The sequence below is a fragment of the Cariama cristata genome, unplaced genomic scaffold (assembly GCF_000690535.1).
Source record: "Cariama cristata isolate BGI_N322 unplaced genomic scaffold, ASM69053v1 scaffold7363, whole genome shotgun sequence".
NCBI lineage: Eukaryota > Metazoa > Chordata > Aves > Cariamiformes > Cariamidae > Cariama > Cariama cristata.
Window position 1 is genome coordinate 9771 of NW_009606570.1, and position 16500 is coordinate 26270.

A 16500-nucleotide genomic window follows, 5' to 3' on the forward strand; every position below is an offset into this window, starting at 1 on the left:
GATGTAGGAACTTTTTATTCTCTGTTTTGATTTTCAGTGGATATTTCATTAGTCAAAGTTTGAAAACATTTTTCTAGTATGGAAAAAAAAAGGCTATGAACTTTGCATTCATTAATGAAGACAACAGATTAAGAGAGACATATGAAACTACATAATAATTGCTTAAAATATTCTCAGTCTTGCTAAAGCAAAAGCATGTTCCTTTTATTTCAATGTTCTGTTCAAAGCATTCTCTTTTCACAAGAAGCTGTTTTGCTTGAAATTCATTGTGGCAGAAAACAGCATTATGCATTTCAGCAGATGCACTGGCTCACTGCATTAAAGATGGACACCTGGGGTCCTGCATTAGACTTGTAGAGAATAGGGAAATATTGCAGATGAAAACAGATAGGTAGAAAATAGGTGAATGTGCATTTTCAGATTCTCTGATTAACAAACTTTTGGTGATATGAGTAGGTGGCTCTTTACTTTCTCTTGAGTTACTAGTTAAAATGTAGAGCTTCTTTTTGTTTCACAGCTCTGTAGGGACCTCAAACTGCATTTTTACCTTAGATGTCTTCCTGAAGACCTCTGGTGTCTGTACTGCTGTTCACAAGCATCTGTAAGGAATGTAACGTAGCTATCCATTTTTATCTGATAATTTTGATCTTATCTTTCAATATCTTTGGCTTTGTCCTATCTTAAAGCACAGGTAATGTTATTCTTTACCATACTCATTGTCATATTAATCATCAGTTACCATGTTGTTGTTTCTGCATAATGACAGTCACTTGAAAGTAATAATTATGGTTGCTCTTGTTTGATGCTCCACGCTTCAAACAAGCTTGTGGTGGTTTTCTGTGTGGATTTATTTTTTTTTTTAAACCTTTTAACCTGCTATGTGATTTAAAGCAAACACTGTGGCAATATCAAGTGTTTCAGATTGTACATGCTAATTACATGATGATCTGAATAGTTTGCCTTACAAACTAATAAAAAGTTATTAGTGCTAAGGCAGTGTCAGTATAAGCAAAAGAAACCTCATGAGATCTTAGCAGTGAAATAATGCGTACTGTAATTGACACTCTACCCTGATGAAGATCTTTGTGTTGTGCCAAACTCAGGAGTCCTGGGACAGGTTTCAAATGTGTTGGGTTAGTTCCTTGAAAAACTCATACTGGAAAAGTTAGGAGGCAATGGAGATGCCCAAAGTCATGTTTCAAGTCTCACAGTTCACGTGCCTGCTCTAGCACTTGCCAGACTGCTAAAAGGCAGCTGCTGCTTTGTTGCTTGTAACATCCAGGCAAGGTACTTGTGCTGTGTACTTTGCTTGAGATGGAGCCAGTTAGCAGCTAAGAACTCTCTAAGTTGCATTTAGGGTCCTCTCTTCTGCCTACTGTATCTTCGAAAAATATTTGGTAAAACATATGTCTTTTCTTGAACAAATCCTTTTCTCGTACCAAGTGACCGCTCTGATTCTGCTGCAGTAAATGTCCGTAAGTGCTAAACTAAGTACGAGAGTTTCTTCATACTGAGTGAAAACTTAGTGGTGTGTAATTCAGTGCGCTTCCTTCCACATGCAGCTTGGAAAAATAAGAGAATAAGCACCCCAAAATATATTTAAAATCAATAGTGTTTATTACTTCTGTTTTTGCAGTGAGGAAGCCTTCTGTCTTAATTTCTGCTATAAAAGTTATATACAGTTGTACTCTATGTATTTGCTACATGTTAGTTTTTCCTCGTGTTTGCTGAAAAATCAGCAAAAAATTAATGTGGAGAAATTATACCTAATCATGGAAAAGCAGTATTATTTGTCTCCAGCACACAGCAAGGAACAGAAATAACGCTCAACCAATGCATGATGAACCATATTTATTCTAAACTTGACATTTCTACAGTATTTAAATTTAAATGGCTGTAGTGAGAGCACTGAAACACATAGTGTCTTCTTTTCACTAATAGGAGGCACAGTAATCTCTTTATTACACCTTTTGGGTCTTTGTCCTTGGTCTGCTGGTACTTAATACTGCAAAATCCATGTAGCATGGAAAGACTATTAGACTTGCAAACTAACTTGACCATGCATAGAAATTACCTAAACACTGAGAACAGAATGAGAACAGACTTTATTAAATTATACTGAACTTTGCATAAACAAACACAGAGCATACATACCCCACCCCAATATTTTCTAACTACTGACTGTTTCTTGTACCAAACAGGCTTTTATTGCTTGCTTTTGGTTACCATATGATATACCAATTTAAATAATACTACTTGATTGGATATTTACAACTACTTTAGTAGTCTTAGAATCATAGAATCATTTGGGCTGTAAGGGACCTTTTAGAGGTCATCTAGTCCAACCCCCCTGTCATGAGCAGGGACATCTCCAACTAGATAAGGTTGCTCAGAGCCCCATCCAGCCTGACCTTGAATGCCTCCAGGGATGGGGCTTCCACCACCTCTCTGGGCAACCTGTTCCAGTGCTTCACCACCCTCATTGTAAAAAATTTTTTCCATATGTCTAGCCTAAATCTACCCTCTTTCAGTTTAAAACCATTACCCCTTGTCCTGTCACAACAGACCCTGCTAAAAAGTCTGTCCCCATCTCTCATATAGGTCCCCTTCAGGTATTGGAAGGCGGCAATGAGGTCACCTCGAAGCCTTCTCTTCTCCAGGCTGAACAACCCCAACTCTCTCAGCCTGTCTTCATAGGAGAGGTGCTCCAGCCCTCAGATCATTTCCTTGCCCTCCTCTGGACCTTCTCCAACAGGTCCATGTCTCTCCTGTGCTGAGGGCTCCAGACCTGGATGCAGTACTCCAGGTGGGGTCTCACCAGAGCGGAGTAGAGCGGCAGAATGACCTCCCTCAACCTACTGGCCACACTTCTCTTGATGCAGCCCAGGATGCGGTTGGCCTTCTGGGCTGCGATTGCACATTGATGACTCATGTCTAGCCTGTCATCCAGCAGCACCCCCAAGTCCTTCTCTGCAGGGCTGCTCTCAATCACATCATCCCCCAGCCTGTACAGATACTGGGGGTTGCAGTCTTGATGGCAGTCATTTCATTTTCAATGAAAGCAAAGATCCTCTCAAGTTTAAAAGCTGTTAGGTCTGTGCTCACAGAGAGAGAGAAACAGATTCAGGTTGAGATGACCTCAGTTAATGAAAACCGTAGACTACAGGTAAAAATTAGCCAAGGAGCATCTCTGGAAGTGATCACAGCGAGTATCATGACCATGAATGTGTTCTTTCAGAAGTGTGTTAAACACAATCAAAGAAGCTAATGAATCTCTGGAACTCATTTGCAAACCACTTTGTAAACTCCATCTGTTCAGTGTGTGAAGTGTACTGTAGTAAATATATGTAAGTAGCTTGTGAGAATGCACCCATTTCTTTTGTCCGTTTTCAGTGCAATAAAACAAAACTACTCAAACTAAATCAGACTAGTCTCATGAAGTCTCGTAGAGCAGTTCATGATAGTTCATATAGAGTCATGATTTCTGGCAGTGCAAATGCAGCAACATCTCAACTGGTTTTGTGCAGTGCATCACTGTCATCCCAGAATGCACTTTGTAGGACTCCACAAAAAATTTTCAGTGTTTGTTCAAACATTTGTTCAAACGAATGTTTGCCTTATTGCTGATAGCTAAACTTATCACCACTTAGTTTTCATTCATTTTCAGCTCTACAGTGCTTTATATCCAGTATCTCTAGGGCAAAAGGATGTAGAGGGAATTGACAAGAGTTTCCACTTTTACTGAGCATTTGCATCAAGGAATATAGGATTACTATTTTAAAGAATGAATGAAAATTAATAGAATAAAATCAGTAAAAATTTAACTTCAGGAGAAAATAGTTTTCCTTTTGCTTTTTATTTTTTTATGTTCTTAGCCTTTTTCTGACTTACTGATAAATATCTCTGAGAACTTAGTATGATCTTCCACTATCTGTTTCTCTGGGCAAACTTCCTCAAAGCTTGAAAACTAGTTGTTAACCATAAATAAAAAATAAGTAAAGTAAGGAAGTAAAATGAGTGAATTATAAAAATGGGTATTTCTGAGTGAAACAGTGAAAACAATAGAACATATACTGTGAATGCTAAATATAATAAAGATTCTGTGTCCTTTCCCTTTTTCAGCTTCTTCCCTTTGTTCTGCCAGAAATAGTTCTGCAAAAAGTTAAAACCCAACTGTTTTAAAGTATGATTTACTAATGTGGCCTCCTCACCGCTGAAGCTGCTCTTTGTAACGAGGTTATAAATGAAAGATGAACCATCCTTATGGAGATTTATGTCTACCCCATCGTTGTGGTGTGGGGAAGTAACAGTTATGTCATCTATGGACTTGACTGCTCTACAGGAATTCCCAGGCATCAGAGAAGCTCTCTTTACTTTTGCTTCCAGTTATTTTTTTTGCCTTTTCTGTGGGACACAGATGCTCAGTATTGTCTCCTGTGTGATCTCAGGCTATGACGAACTCTCTCAGAAATGGATGGGTGCTGTCCTAAGGGTGCTAAGCCAAGTACAGTGTATAGGAAGATTTGTACCATGTGTGCCACACCAGACAGAAATCACAGGGGGTGTATTAGTCTTAATATAGCAAAGACCTGTGCAAATAAGTATATTAATGATTCACAGTTACCCATAAAGCTTGGATGCCATGAATGCCTCCATATCACTGTATTAGCTGTACTGAACTGGGAGGCTTCAGAGATCCAAATACCCATCTCATTCTTTCTCTGGTGCTAAATTATGCTTTGAAATATTATACTTGTCTGTTCCAATAATTTATCAGATGCTTAGACATATGAATGACGTGTTCAAATCAGTGTCAGAAGTGAGATTATAGTTTAATAAATGGTTTAATTGAATTCTGGACAAGTTTTGAAAAATCTTTTCTATGATAGACAAGTTTTCAAAAATTAACCAATTACTTGGCAGTGCTATATTTGCAAATTGTTGTTATATTTCTTTCTGGAAATATCAGCTATGGCCTTTTATATGACATGTCTTTAGATTGAGAGGTGTAATTCCTTCCTTCACCTGACTTCTATAATGTATTATGCCATTAAGACACAATGAAGCGTCTTTTAGTGGTCCATTAACACAAGAGCTGGATGCACTGTGTGGAGAGAAAGAATATCTTCCAGACATCTAACTAGTCAAAAAGAAGTTTTGAAAATTTGTATCAAAAGTCAAACTATATGCTAGATGTTCTTCCTGATCTGTGACTCTTTAAATATTGGGCTTTTGTAGTTTTCTACATATTGTTGCTGAAAAAACATTTGGTAGGGAACTTTTAAAAATTGCCTTTAAAATTAAATCTATAGTTAGCAATTCATTTCCCTGTGAATGATTCCCACATTAAAGAAAAGATTTCTGATACAAAACCAGAAGAAGTTCTCAAAATTATATCATGGACAGCTGGGCCCATGGGCTCACGGGCCCATAGGCCAAAGCTTCATAATTTAATGAAATTCTGTTTACAGTGAAAGATTATGCTTTTTGGGAAAGAAAAGTATGCAGCCAGATGGCAGATATGCTGAAAATGATATTTTTAAATTAGGCAAAATATTTTGCATGCTAAATGGATCCACTTAGACCAAATAGAGGGGTCAGTCCACACACTGGACAGGTAAAATAATAGACTTTTAAAAATTTTCTTTTTGTAATATGTTTTTATTAGACTGGGCATCACAGTAGAAGAGAGTACAGCTTGGCCTTGAATAGCAATCCTTGCTATAGTAATACTAAACAAGTCAATTACATGTCCATCAAGGATATGAAGGGTTTCCCACAGCGGGAAATTAGAAAATGAAAAATGCCAAAGATAAAGATGTAAGGAAAAGCCTAACCTCCTTCAAGCCTAATCACTGTGCTTGAAAAGTTGGGTAAAAAGAAGACATACTGAATAAATTAAAAATATAAAAATTAAACATATATATTTCCATATGAAGCAAAATTTGAGTTGCGTACAGGAAATAACTGCGTACAGAACATAATCGAATGTTAACCATAGGTGGTAATTCTGTTGAAAATAATAAAGACACACCTTTCTTTTTGTTCAGATTCTCTTTGAACTGCATTGTTTCACTTTTCCATTTGCTTTTAGAATGATGTTACATTCCAGTAAGTAAATAGGATTCAAAACCTCTCTCTATATAGAATTAGAACTGATACTGCAGAAACAATCAGTAATTACAGACCTTTGTAGTGCTTGCTCATTATTCTGATATAAAAGAATTCCATGTTCTTGTGTAAATTTCCACACACTAATGATTTATGGCAAGATTCCCATGTAAGCTTCTCACAGAAATTTGATGTGTACATGTCAGGTATATTTGGTCCTCATATGAGTTTTGCACAGTACTAAGCTGCCTTTCTAGGTGTAACCATAGAGTCATATAAGTTCACTGTGGGAGGAGGAAACCTATCTCTGTTTAAATTTGTCAGAATTGTATTCTTAGGAGCCATTGGAATCTCAGGAACAAAATTAATCATCTGAGTTGCAGTACGTTGCTGTCCTTCAAGCTGTGTCTTGGGCTCCAATAACATCCATGTCAATAAGACACTCTGCATTAACTAAATACGTAATCTGCTGTATTCTTTGTCTTGGATGTGTATGGGATAATTTCTGAGGTGTATGAGGGAAATTATGGCTTATGTTTGAAAAATATCTGTAATCTGAGTCCTTAGGACAAAACAATTTATATCTGCATGTTTTTAATGAGTAATAAAACCCAGTGTTTATTTTCTGAAAACTAGGAAGATAAAACCAAAACCAGTTAAAAACACCTGCTAGTTTAGCTAGTCTTGAGGTGTATGTTTTCTAATGAACAAAAAACGCATTGTGTGTGAAATTTAGCTTAACCGGTAATTATACAAAAAGGTGCTGTCATTCCCCTTTCCCAAGCTTTCCTCCACTTTCCCTCCCTTTCCTCCTTTCCCCTCTTACTTTTCCCCTCCTTTTCCTACTTTAACCTCCCTTTTCTCTTTTTTCTTCCTTTCCTCCCCATTTTTACCTGCATTTGCCCCCGCCTTTTCCCCCTTCTCTTCTTCTCTCCCTCTCTTGCTCTCTCTCCTTCTGTTTTTTTCCTATAAACATGAAAAATTCTCAGTCTCTTCCTGTGTCTGAGTAAGATAAATGAACTAATTTAAAATATTTTCCATGCCTCATCTGTCCACTCCACAAGCTGTCAATGAGCTTGGATTGGGAGCTTTCATGCCAATAGTCCACAGTGAGCAGTTGTATTATTTTGAAATAAGAATGTTGTTTCCATGGCAAACTTGAAATGCTTTGCAACTGTGCTGACGTCCACATACTTTTGGGTTTATGCAAGAAAGGTGATACTTTATGAGATTATTTTAAGCAAAAGGGCATTTGCGTACCTGCCTAAGATAAAGCCATCACATTGTTCGTTTTGTTTAGTGGTTTTTATTTTATATTTCGAGGGAAAGCAACAAAACACAAAAGATGGAGAAAAAACCAACTCATTTTAAACATAATAAAAATAATTATAATTTCAATTTTTGCTTCTCCATTTTTGCCAACAACCATTTTAACCTAAGTATATTAATAGCTAATATATTTCAGTTTAGAGGGAGCAATGGTTTCACAAATTTTTATAATGGCTAACTACTCCAAGACACTGCTCACTCTCTTCTGCAGTAGGATCCGATTATTCTAAATATTTACTTAGTGAAGTTAGTACAGGACTTAGAAATGAGGGAGACATTTAGAAATAACTTACTGTTTCTGAGATACTACAAACTGATTCATTTTAGATTGCAGAATTTTTTAAACTTCTTATATTTAATACATTTTAATGTATCTTAAAGAATGTCATAACTTTTCTGTACTGCCTTATCACTTTTGCCTGCTCAAATGACACTATTTTCTGGTTAGGTATAATGTTAACATCAACTCTGCTGGAAAACAGATTTTGGCTTTTGGCTGAAAGCTTCAGAAATAATCTTTTCTTTGTAAGCTATGCAGTCTCCCAAACTTTTCCGAACTGAAAAAAGTCTTTCTGTGATGCAGAGCATGTTTAAATTCTGTGTGCCTTGACCTCTTCCTAAAATGAAAAAGAAACCAACCCAAACAACCAAGAAACCAACCCCAAACCAAACAAAAAGTACCCTATACCCCTCCACCCTGGAATAGCCCTTTATTTCCAGTTTTGACTTATTAAATTGTTTATATGCTATTGCTAGCACCTGGAAATAGCATGACTCACATTTGCTCGGTTACTGTAGGAGTGCCAGATAGTTCCTGGCCAGTGGCATAACCACACTAAATGGTTTTCCTTATCCTTCTTTTCTAATAGTGTATTCTGTCCACAACAGCTTCCCTTCAACAGAGAACAACTTGACAAGCAGCTGTGTGCTGATTCAATGTGCTTCACAAGCACAATATTTTCCTTCCCAGAGGCGAAGTGCATTCACCTACATAATTGGCCATGACCCTTTCTTGCCCAGAGGACATATACTGAAGCCCATTCCCATTTTCTAATCTTTTAAGACACAAAGCAGCACATTACTGTCATGCTGGTAGGTAGATAAAATTTTGATATGTGTGCCTGTATTGTTGTCACAGGTTTCTGTTTCAGCTTGACAAGATTCTTGTTTCTAAACATTTGAATATGCATGTCTTAAGTGCTATATGATTGTCTCTTCAGTAATCTCGGATTTTGTGAGGGTGTGTGTGAAAATAGCTTTTTAGTTTATTGGTATCATCTTACTGACTAGCCGTTCCCAGGATAGAGAGTTTATTAGATAAGAGATGGTGGTACCTTTGTTTTGATAAAGACTGTCTTTGCATTTTTTCATTTCAGTAAATTGCTTGCAGGATATTGCTAAGAATATAATCCTTTCAGTGCTGCATCTCAATGTTCTAATTTTAACTGCTCTCTTATTAAAATGTTAAATTCTCTCTGTGTGTTGGTATGTAGTTATATGAAGTATTAGAAAGCAAACATTATAAAATAAACAATACAGAAACAGTGATCTTTGTACTAAGTATGAATAACGATACTACTTTTCAGAGCAGTGCTTTGCATTAAGTGACAACTCATGAAGGACTGGAGCCTGAAATGGCCATGCAGTCTCTTAAAGTTCTCTATTCATTGTCTGTTAAGGACTTTTCTGTTCTGAGTTAGCAAATTCCAGATGTCTTCTCTAACTACTTCATGTAGTCGTGCTCTGTTTTAGTTGGGGATCTGTGTCTTCTGAAATCTGGATAATACAAAGTCTGCCACTAGAATTTATCTTGATTGGCTTTGCGGAAAAGGACCCGGCGATCATGATGGAGAAGTTGAACGTGAATCAGCAGTATGCCCTTGCAACAAAGAGAGCCAACTGCATCCTGGGCTTGATTTGTAAGACTGTAGCTGTCAGGCCCAGGGAATTGATCCATCCTTCCCTTTTATTTGACATTGGTAAGACTGCACTGTTACTGACACATGGGAGCAAGTCCAATGAAAGGCTACTGAGATGGTCAGGGCTGGAGCACAGGACATATAAGGAGAGACTGAAGAAACTGGGTCTGTGCAGCACGGGAAGGAGACACCTTTTTGGAGAGATCTTACTGCTCTGTGTAGCTAATAAACTAATAATATAATCAGAGAATAAAGGGAAGATGGAGATGGATGCTTTCTGGAGGTGCATGGTGACAGCTTGAGAGGCAAAGAACACAAATCAGAACATGGTGAGTTCCAGTGTTGTGTGAAGAAAGGGTTTTCTTACTATGAAAACTAGTGGTCAAGCACTTGAACAGGTGCCCAGCAAAGCTGAGGGAACTTTGTCCTTGGAGGTGTTTAAAACTCAGGTGGACTGGCCTTGTGCAACCTAGTTTAGGTCTGCTTTGGCAAGGTGTTGGACTACATGACCTTTGGAGGTCCTCTCCAACCTCCGTTGTTCTTTGATTGTATGGAAATAGTTTACCTGTCATTTTGCACTTGGGTGAAGAAATATGTGGTTGTGACTGGGTGACTGGAGTGCAGAAAAGAATCTGAAGATGACCATTGCGTTTCATTTCCAGTAATGCCTATAGGAATTGGCTGGAAAGAGAGCAGTTACAATATATTACTGGGACCCCTAACTACCTTATGTGGTGGAGGCTGCAGCAGCGAGGCAGTGAATTGAAGCCTCATCACCTTTTCAGCCTAAATGGCTTTTCACAGCTTGTCAGGTATTTTAGCGTTTGTGTAAATGGCAAATCTATTCAAAGTGGTCTATGCGAATCCAAAGCAAAGTTTGAATAAAAGTGCTTTCCTTCTGGAGAATAAAGAACAGGAGATTCTTTCCAGCCTCCCATATTTATGAATAGATTTATATTTAGAATAGATTTATATTTAGAATTTTGCCCTTCCAATACTAGAATCAACCATTTCTTCTTGTTCATTTCAGGATGCCTGAAAGATGCACCGAATACAGGCACAATATTTCTATAAGATTACACTTTTTAGGGCTGTGTGTTTAATTGTTTATATGGTACAATGTAGAAGCTAAAAGGTGAAAGTTATGGGGAAAAAACCCGAAGGAAGACGTGCAACATTTGCAAGCTACAGAGGAAGAAGCATTGTCTGACAAAAAGATTTGTTTTGTCCTGTAGTAAAAATGCATTTGAAAAATTATATATGAATACATAAAAACTAGAGTGAAGCTAAAATCATGAGAGTCTCCTTATAAAGTGAAAGCTTACAGTCACATATTAATATTTCAGAAAGGAGGTAGATATGAAATCGTTAAAGAAGAGTTAGTATGACTTAATTCTCAGTGTTATCCAGTATGTATGAATCTGGAAGGCAGCGGGGGGGTTATTCTTGTGTTCAATAACTATGTGCTAGCAGCATATTCATTATATATGTAGTGATTCTTCTTTTTAAAGGAGATGTTGATGACTGAATATTTTCCTTTTAGTATTTTTTGATAATAACAATTTAAGGAGATAGTAGAGTTATGTGTATATGGTATTTTTATCAGTAGATCTGTAGGGTAGGATTACAGACCTCTTAAGTACTCTCTGGGTATCTCTGACAGCATAGAACACTAAGAACAGAACACCGGAAAAAAGGGTAGGGACTTAACTGCAGTGCTTGGTGTTGAAATCTTATTACAAATACTGAGGACTTCAAGGATACTGAAAATAAATACACAGCAATTTACTTCCCTAGATATGGCATAGTTGTAGGTAGTGTGGTGAGTACCACTGTGCAGGCAACAGTTGGAGCTCTAACAAGATCTTTTATTTCTTGCTTTTTTCCTCACAACATTCACCTTTTACCAGTTAAGGAGATTACATAGTGTATCACAGGAACATAAACCTTTTCAGGCACTTTCTAAAATAAGGGCTGTTTCACCAAGTGTTTTGTTTTCTTTGATTGTTTTTCTTTCTTTTTTAACCTACAGTGTAAGGATTCTTTCATTAGAATCACAAAATCTGTGCTTCAGAAGAGCTAAGGTTTTTTTAATCTCTGCAGTGTATGTTTGGGTTTCCTTTCCTATGAATTAAAAAGCTATTGGTACCTTAGCAGTTTCACTGAAATAGTAGATGTATACTGTATTTATACATAATTTTGGCAAGTCCTGATAATATTTTATCAGATCTTAAAAATGTAAATTAAACCAATGTGTATATTTGGTGCCATTTCAAGATCTTTTAATGTTTAATTCGAAATTAAACAACATGACTTGCAAGTTCAATCACTGAGAATAGACCAAAACCTACATTATTTCAGAGTCATTAGAAAATGAGATTAGTGTTTCTAATTGCTATGGATGCATAATTGTTATGTTTACTTCTCTGCTGGAATATATGACTGACAGAATTTCACCTACATCTAGATAATATGTGCCATCTTTAATTTACTGTAGCCTCATGCTATAGGCAGACTGAGTAGTAGGAAATTACAAATATTTTTCTACAACCAGGGGGCCCTGCCCTGAGGTACTACTTGTTACATTTGAAATAAAAGAGAGATGCAAAATAGTCTCTTGATACTCTATGTAACAACATTGTTAGTTAATTTTATATAATTGTCTAAACATGTTGAACAAAGAAGTGGAATAGATGATCTAAGAAACACTTTTTCTTCATATGTTCTGATTCTAAGCTCTGTCAGTTTCATAGCTGAAATATTCAGCTTGATTTAGATTAATCAGGAATAAATGGAAACATAAAATGAAAAAAAGTAATGAGCTTGTTTCCATAGAAACACACTACACTCTCTGCCAAAATTAAGTGCTGACTTTGTATTCTGAAAGATGGTTGTGCAGACAACATGCGCTCACTGATCTGCAGATAATGTGTCAAATGTCTTCGTAGCATGCATCTTCTGATTGCATTGTGCATTGTTAACAAATCTTTGTGCCTGTACTTTGCTACCAACTCTTGCAGTATGACTACACTGTAATCTTTTCTCACTTCTAATCCATGCTATGGCTTTGGACTGGAGAAAGAAAAGATTAGTTTCACTGTGCATTTTATACTGTATGTCTCAAGTTATAACAGTTGATAAGCTGGTGAAGCTCCTTCTGTCAATATTCTCTGTAAAATCTTTGCTCTGTTAAAATCTATGGGTATTTTACTATTGTTTAGGTCCAACATTTCATATCTAGAGTGTGATCATACACAACAGCAATATTGCTTGTCTGGTAATATAAATTCTGAAGCAAAGCAGATTCATTATGAAATTCAGAGGTGCTAAAGCAGATCTTACAGGAAAAAAAAATTGCCCACGATTTTTTATTAATTTCCTGAACTTTACAGTGGTGTCTCTGTGTTAGTGTTTACTTCTGGTGATACCTAGAAGGCAAAAAAAGGCAAATATATAAAAAAAGGATGAGAATATACAGTTCAGTTATGGACTAGTAGTTAATAAGCATCTGCAGCAGTAGAAGAAGAGCTCTTACAGGTTGATTTTTAGTAATATCTGGAAATTTAATATTTTTTAGAGGCTCTCTTGATATACCTTCTTTTTGTGGAATTTGATGCCTTACTATAGTGAGCTTCTTCACATAAGTCATTCTTCTTGCCAAGGCATAGAAATACTTTTGGAAGAAATAAATACTCCAGATTGTTTCCTAAAATTGAGCTCCAGGTTTCTGCCACAACCTCAGCTTGCGCTTATTTTCATAAATCCTTGCATCAGAAAGCAGTGTTACTGTGTTTGTTCATGATGCTGTTAGGGACTGCAATTTTGTTTTGTAGATACTACTCTTTTTGAGGGAAGCAATATCAAATCTTCATACAAGGATGCATAAAAATTATTATGAAAGCTATCAGAGGGCTTTCTTCTGCAAAATACTGGCATCCAGTTTCCTCAGACTCGTTCTTTAAAATCCATTCTGTTTATATATTTGCAACCTATTAATATTAAAGAGTTATTTCATGATTATGAAATCCATTTGCAGCAGAATATTTTGCGTTCTGGGGGCAAAAAGAGGTCATTTCACCATCTAGAAAATTGCAGTACATTGTTCTGTCCTATATTCTTAATCTCCTGTTATATAAACAATTTTATGTATTCTCCAATTCATTTTGCATCTGAATCTCTGATTAAGATTGATCCTGAGCTACTTCCCCTGTTGTCTCTGCTTTGCCCTAGTGTCTAGCAAGCATTAAGTCAAAATTACATTCTTCCTAGCTATCTAGGGTGTTGAATTTGCTTTAGCTGGTAGGAACAGCTGTAGTTTCAGGCTACTGAAAAACTGTCAGTTGGGCATTGGCATTGAATTAGCATGATTGTGTTTCAGTAAATGTGTTCATAGTATGTCAGCCTTGTTAGTTTCACAAGTAGCAAGCTTACATACCTAAATACAAGGTTTACCCAGACAGAGAGGTGTTTAGATTCTGTCCTTTAAAAAAACAAGATTGGTTCCATTCTATACAATTCCTTCATTTTACAAACATACAAAAGTCAGACTTCAGGCAAGGGTGAGAGGGAGAGTGAAACCTCAATCTTCATTATTGGTGATTCCCTCCCTTCTCTCATAATTTTGATGCCTTTTTCCTTTGATCAATTTCAGTGATAATTTTTTTGTTTGTTTGTTACATCTATAGAATCCCTTTTTAATCATGTATCTCCATAATATAAAAAATAATATTAACGTAGGGAAAAAAAAGGTGAAAAAATTAATTTAAGTTCATATGTTGTAAAGCCCCAAGTGAGAGTATGAGAAATACATTGTTAGTTAGAAGCTGGGGGGGGGGGGGAAAATTGCCAGTATGGGTCAGACACAGCACAGTTCAATTTACTACTTAGAGATAATATACAGCTTGGTATGTAGCTTAGCTAGAGTTCCAAAAGTGTATGCAAAGCAGATTTTGCTCTGCTTTTATTCTGTAGATTCTGATTTTATTAATCAAATATGATAGATTAACTGTTTGACTTATAGTTTCAAAGATGAAGAAGCTTTTTCTCATATCTCTGAATGAGGCCATGCTGCCTGATACAGTAGTGCGAGCTATACACCTGACTTTTATTTGTGCATAGGTGTACTTTTCAAAATTCATGCCTAAGTTTGAGACTCATTGTAAAGCTGAGGTACATCTACATCATTCCTTTCAGCGTCATACTTGTACAAAGGACACAGCACCTTACCAATAATAGGAAATATATTTCATTATTTGTCAAAATTGCTTCATTTCATGCTTTTTTGAAAGAAGACTGATTTTCAGAATTTTTCTGGTATTCCATAAGTGCAGTGAAAAATAGGATTTTTTTTTTTCTGCATGTACAGTAACTTTCCCCCCTCCCCGTTCATATCCATGATCTTAATCTTTTTGATACCTGAAGAATGTAAGAGTGTAGCATAAAAGATTAATGTGTGTTTGGAGTTAACTGATGTAACAACTACCTTGTATTTGGCAGTGAGATGGATTCATCTCGTGGTTAAAACACTGGCAGTATTTTTACTTTCTTCATGCAACTTGAAGTCTGCATTCATGTAATTACATATGGCCAAGCAGTATTCCTTTTGTATAAGAGTAAATCTGAAGTAATTTCACTTTTCATCAGTATTACAGTAATTTTACACCAGTATGATGGAAATAAGGATATAGTCAATAGTAATTTGACAGCTTTTTTAAAAAATATTTTTTTTTCAGCACTTTCAAGTTGCAACTCGGAAAAGTACTGTCAGAAATAACTTTTCTTACAATATGTCTAATTTGTTCTTATTAAGTTAGCATGTGCTGGAAGAGAACAGAGAAGTCAGTCTCTTTTACAGGAAGGGATGAAGTTTTACTCCGATTTCTGTGGATTTGGCCATTGCATTTAATATGTTACATTTTAAGCTTTCCTGACTGCACTTCCAGCTTGCCTTCCAGCATCTCTCACTGTCCTCATATTGCTTTTATTTTCATCAGCTTTTCCACTTCTGAAAGGTGATCAGCCTTAAAATATTAAAATAGAAGAACTATTGTAAGTGCATCTTTTTTTTGAAGCATTACTCATATAATATAATGTTTTAGATTTCTGCATCTCCCAAGTTTTCATCATACCTTAGTTCAGATGCTGAAGAAACTTACAGCCATATTGTAGTGTTCACATATTTGCTGCCTGGCACAAGTGCAGCCAATAATTTAAGGGGATCAGCATTTCCTGCTGTAGCATACTTCCTTCAGGTACTGCTAGTTTAACTGCACTTTACTTTTTTATCCCATTTTCTTATTCTCTGTGTTATGTTTGAACTGCATTTTTGGAGTGTTTTAGTCTGAACATGTAGACGTTTTTTGGTTTGTTGATTTTTATTTTTTTTTATACTCATATGTGTTTTGTACTTCAGTCTGTCTTCTTTCATTAAGCTGACTGGTGAATTTGTGTGTATATCGGTGTGAAAAAGCATTCAAAAGGAGCTGTGTATTTGCATGAACTCAGTATCCAGACATTACATGTAATAGATTGCAATTGTATTTTCCTTCTGGAATTCCCACTTTACTGGTTCTGAATATGTACATATAAAAAAATCCTTAAGTTGCCTCAAGAAACAGTTACTTGACTTACCTGAAAATGGCTTCATGCACGTGAATACAAATGCACAATGAGATATCAGCATATCAGTGAAGTCTCTGGAACATTTCTTTTGATGGTGAAATCATTGTTACCTCTTAGTAGTCTTTCAGACCTGCTGCCGCTACAGCAGACTGCACTAAGTTCTGGTTCTTTTAGTGAATGATAGATAAATTTTTTAACTAAGTTCCAGAGGCCAGATGCTATTCTTGTTTGTGCTTGTCCAAAGCCATGCAGGCCGTTGGCTTTCAGAAGGTGGGTATGAAGGCAGAACTTGAAGAGTTTTTCATGTTCAGAATGATGCGTGAACTAGAACCCTGCATGACCGATGAGCTTGACAGGGCTAGCATTTGTGAAAAGCATTATTTCAGTCACAAACTAAGTGCCAGAAACCATTGAAACTATGTAGGTGCTGAATTATACAATAAAATTTCTGCAGATTTTCTTCATAATATGGAAGTTAGTAAACAATAGAACAAAATTCTCTGGTAACCTGGGAATAAGA